Below are 5,522 nucleotides of genomic sequence, written 5' to 3'. Positions count from 1 at the left end.
GTGTTGGTGTAAACCTCTTTTTAAACAAGTGTTTTCTACCTTCCCTATTCTATCAGACTGGAATAGACTCTCTCAAGCCAAAATTTTCTTGCGGAAAATTGGGCCCTGATGCTCTGAAACCCCTTTGCGACCCTATGGTATAATTATTCAGCCCGTATTTAGGCTATGTTTAGAAATGCTTTGTACACAAGTCATTTATTTACACTATTTTTTTCCCATATTTATGAATCATGCTTTGATGTAATTTAGAGACTATCTAGCTGGGTTCCTGTTATGCTCTATTCTGCAAATATGTGACAAGAAGCAGAATGGAAGCACTATTAAGCACCAGCTAGAGCGTGTGAGATATATGTGTAATAAATACAGCACAGAAATTGCTGAAAGCTAAATCATGATCTCATGTTGAGGTTTAGGATACTTATCTTCTTTCTTAGTGAATATTGCTACCATTACCAAAGAGGGACAGCAAGTTTTTATCTGGAGCATTTTATACATCTAGCTGTGGTTTCTAGACTTCTGTCTAGATTACTTGTGCCTTTAAGACATTTTTTAATCATTTTTTAATCATTTAATTTTAATCATTTTAATAATTTTTAATCATTTTTTAATTTTAAAATCCTTGGGGCAACTAGAAGCTCCTCTTTAGGTAGCCGTCAACTCTAGACATGTGGGCTATACCAACTAACTTGTGACAAGTCTTGTGCCTTTGTGTTTGTATGATGGCAAGCATGTGGAAAAGAGAAGTCTTCTTGTTACACACTGGCTATCTGTGACTGCGACTATACAGTTGAAAAATGGGTCATATTAATCCTGAAAGTGAATGTGTTTTTTCTTCCTTGTCATTATTGCCTATGTCTTTGGTAATGGCATGACACCCATGTTGTCACTAAAATGTGAGCTGTTGACCCTGTCAACAAATGTGTCTTTGTTATATCTGTAGAGTATTCACTGTTCAGGGGGATTAACTACGTTCCCATGAGTTACAAAATTTGCATCTAAGCTCGCAAAAAACATAAGTATGATGAATTTAAGATAACTGTGGCATGTAGAAGGATACTGTCACAGCTAAATTCAAGCCTATACATAAGTGTGTACCATGTTAGGACTACCATATTCTAGTTCATGAAGGATGTTGGACTGTTTGTATCCACTTATTAATATTAGACAAGTTTAAATATTTCCAACAGTTATTAATTTTTCAAATTTTTGATCGAGTATGTGGTAAGATCAACTGAGTGATTAGCCATTTCTGTGGTGCTTCTTGTAACAGAAGCCTTATGGCTTCCTGATAAAAAAACAATGATTTTGAAATAAATTTCTTACAACTCTTGTTACAATAATACTGAACAGAGTCTGAAAGTGACAGAGCAATGTTAACATTTAAGCAGTGCACTCTATAGAGTGCCTTGGCCTTTCAGTCATCACACTACAGAGGAGAGGCACTACTCATCTAAAACTCTTGTGTTCCACCAACACTTCCCGTTTTTCAAAGCTCTGTCTGAAAATCTTGTGGAGCTTACACATCCAACAGTCTCAAGTGCCTTTGTATTGGGGGGGATTTTACTCTGATGAAATAAGTGTCAGATGTGGTTCTCTTAAGGAGAAAAAAAAAAAAGTCATTTCCTTTGGACACAATAGTGTCTGTGTCACTTCAGCTGTTGTGTGACCCTTTACTGCTGAGATATGAGAGCCTATTTTATTAATTGCCACTTGTTCCCTGAATTGCTCTGTCATAAGACAGAGTCAGCATCTACTGATGGCAGCAGTTAACGCTGGATCTATAATACAGCCTTATTATCTTTCTTTGTTTCTGGGCTAAGACCTTTGGAGTAAAAAATGGCAGTTGGTGTCTCTTTACAAAAAGAAATGTTCAGGCAACTTTTCTGCAGTATGCAATTACCGCCTGTCTCTCGTTTAAAAAAAAAAAAAAAAAAAAGTTAAATAAGTTACAGAAGCCTGAGCTCAATGTTTCAAAGAAACTGTCAGCTACAGCTTTTCCTAGTCAAGTTTTAACTAGAAAGATGAAAATTTTGGTGTTAATTTGTCCAACAAGCCTTTTATTACCACAAAGATTTCTAAAGCCAATTCATTGTTTCTGCAAGGCCCAATGAGCAAAAGTAAGGAAGTAGAGAGATCAGTAATCACAGAATAACAGAATTGTAGGGGTTGGAAGGGACGTCCAGATATCGCTGGGTCCAACCCCCCTGCCAAAGCAGGTTCCCTAGAGCAGGTTGCCAAGGTAGGTATCCAGATGGGCCTTGAATATCTCCAGAGAAGGAGACTCCACAACCTCCCTGGGCAGCCTGTTCCAGTGCTCCGTCACCCTCACCGTGAAGAAGTTCTTTTGAATGTTGGTTCCTCTGCTCCATTTTGTGGCCATTGCCCCTTGTCCTATCCCCACAGATCACTGAAAAGAGGTAGGCCAACTCCCTCTGTCTCCCACATTTCAGGTATTTATAAACATTGATAAGATCCCCTTTCACTCTTCTTTTCTCAAGACTAAACAGACACAGGTTTCATAGCCTTTCCTCATGGGGAGATGTTCCAGGCCCTGTACCATTTCTGTGGTCCTCTGCTGGACTCTTCCCTGTCCTTTTTTGTACCGGGGAGCCCAGAACTGGACACGGTACTCCAGGTGAGGCCTGACCAGGGCAGAGTAGAGGGGGAGGATCACCTCCCTTGACCTGCTGGCCACGCTCTTTTTTATGCACACCAGGATCCCATTAGCCCTCTTGGCCACAAGGGCACACTGCTGGCTCATGACCAACCTGTCATCCACCAGGACCCCCAGGTCCTTCTCCTCAGCGCTCCTCTCCAGCAGGTCATCCCCCAGCCTGTACTGATACATGCAGTTATTCCCTCCCAGGTGCAGGACTCTACATTTGCTCTTATTCAATCTCATTTTGTTTCTTCCTGCCCAGCTCTCTAGCCTGTCCAGGTCTTGCTGAATGGCAGCACAGCCTTCTGGCATGTCGGCCACTCCTCCCAGCTTTGTGTCATCAGTGTACTTGCTGAGGGTGAACACTATTCCCTCATCAAGGTCGTCGATGAAGATGTTGAACAAGACCGGACCCAGCACCGACCCCTGGGGAACACCGCTAGTCACTGATCTCCAGCCAGACTATGTACCACTGATCACCACCCTCTGAGCTTGGCCAGTCAGCCAGTTCTCAACCTGCCTTACTGTCCACGCATCTATCCCACACTTTCTCAGTTTTGCTAGCAGGATGTCATGGGAGACAGTATCAAAAGCCTTGCTGAAAGGCAATCTGAAGGACACGAGCGTTTTGGGAAGTTTCTATGCTGCAGCCCAGCAAGGCCTACAAAGCACAGCACTGTAGCAGGCTAACCCCTGACTTCAAGCTCCCTCTCACCCACCCTGCTTACCTGTGGCTGCTGTGGGACTGAGGAAGTTAAAGACAACTTTCCAGGTTCAGTGTACATTAGAAGGCAGGAATGGGATGGTATCATGCATAAAACAGCGTTAGTAAATGGCAATGGTGGCTGTTACAAAGTATGCATGAAGTAGACAACAAGAAGAGGAAAGAGCATGAAATAAGAAAAAAAATAGTCCCTGACAAAAGTCCAAAGACAAAAAATCTTTTATATAATTATATAGGCATGACACTGGGCCAAGACTACTGTACAGCTGCCTCAACTAGGTATTTGAAGATCTCTCTCTGCAGGGTTGGCATCTTATTATCATCTCGGTAACCTCATAGCAGTTTGGTTCAAGGGAGAGGTAACATCCCTAAACATGCACAATTCTTCCTGAGAGGAACGGGTGATAGAGAGAGAGACTGCAGTCAGTGGGGCACACACCTTCTCACTTTTCCTAAGCCCCATCCTCAGCAACAGCTCCTGTGGCTGACGTTTTCTGCCTATTTTCTCCTCCACTATGCAAGTGCCCCGTTGCACTTGTACTTCTGATATCAGTTCAAAAATATGACGTCAATGGAGAGACAGGCTTTTTCTATTTGCAAGCAATGAAAAACAAGGGAGTGCCTTTTGCTTACAGAGGATTCTGTAGCTCTGTGAAGGAACTGACATGAAATGAGGTGCATGAGTTGCAGCTGGCTGCAGTTAAAAGGCAGGCAAGGTGATCTGCAGTCTGTAGCTATACACCACAATGCAGTTGTACCTGCTGCAGCTCCAGGAATTTTGGCCTCTGGGGATCTGAAAAATCTTGAAAAGGTTGCAGAAATATGAGCTACTGAGGAGCTTCAGTGGTCACAAAGGAAAATCAGTGCATGGCAGCTCTTCTGCAGAGCCTGTCCCTTGCTTGCTGTTCTGTGTTTGTTCTACACAACCACAGACAGCCAGCAGTCCCTCCTTTCTATGTATCTTTTTTGACTGCTCCTGAACTGGCTTCTCTCTGCAAAGCTCTTCTGCATGGCTTCTTCCACCGTAGCTGTTCTGCACTTTTGCATTTTGCCCTCTACAGCAGCTGCTGTGTTTATTTTCTCCACTGGTTTTGCAGCAGCTATTCTGTAGCACTATATATCCCAGATAGTCATCTTACACTCTTTTAATTTTGTTTTGACTGCTTGTTTCTTTCTTGGGGGTTTGTTGGTTTACCAGAAATTCAGAATAAATAGGATTTATTTATTTATTTCTTCATAAGCTCTGAAGTCTGGAGTGCTTTGCTGAGCATTTCAGGTCTGTAACATAGTCTAGGGTAGTGGTTTGGTGATTTTTTATTTTTTTATATATATAAACTGAAGACACTACAGGATATAAAAGATGATGCTGTCTCTGTTCAGGCACTGCTAGCCAGGAAATGGTGTTCAAAGACATGTGAGACTGAGAGTTTATCCCAGAGGTGGTGTTATGGATAGTATGGGTATGCTCCCTGTACCCACATCTAGGGCTAAAGTCTGAGGATTACTTTGAAGTGGGAAGAAGACCAAAACAGGGAAGGAAAAGGGGATGTAGCAGCATGTTTATTTTATTTTATTCCCTTTATTTACTTGGGTTCCTGTAATCTTCATTTAACTGAAGGTGCCTGGGGAAACAAACATCCAGGTCTGTGTTCGTTCCCATCCCTCTTCCCACAGTAGCAGATTATTTTTGCAACTTTGGTGTTCCACAAATAGTAGATTTGGTCTTTTATCCAGACCTTCCCAGTGCTTAGATCAGCAGACACAGCTTGGTGGGGTTGTGCAGCAGAAAACTGTATTGGCTATGCCATGGAGTGTAAACCTAGGCTGAAAGAAGCAGAACCACCAGCAGTTAAAGCAGAGCTGTTTAGAAAAGATTGTTGGCCGGTCCAAATCTCTATCTTTTGGCAAGTACGCAGGGCAATGCTATATTGCATTTTTCTACCAAAAAGTGCTCAGCAAAAAAACAAAACAAACAAAAAAGAAAGAGAGAGGGAGAAAAAGATATTTATTTTTTCTCTTTTGATTTTTATCCTCTGGAGAGAAAGGTCAGACAAAGCAGGTCTCCCCCAATCCTCTTTCCTCTTCCCCTCCCTCTCTATCAAAGGGCTCCTCTGGAGACTGTGAGAATATGTCAATATT

Source organism: Anas acuta, chromosome 4 (genome assembly GCF_963932015.1).
Source record: "Anas acuta chromosome 4, bAnaAcu1.1, whole genome shotgun sequence".
NCBI lineage: Eukaryota > Metazoa > Chordata > Aves > Anseriformes > Anatidae > Anas > Anas acuta.
Note: the sequence above shows the minus strand (reverse complement) of the source record.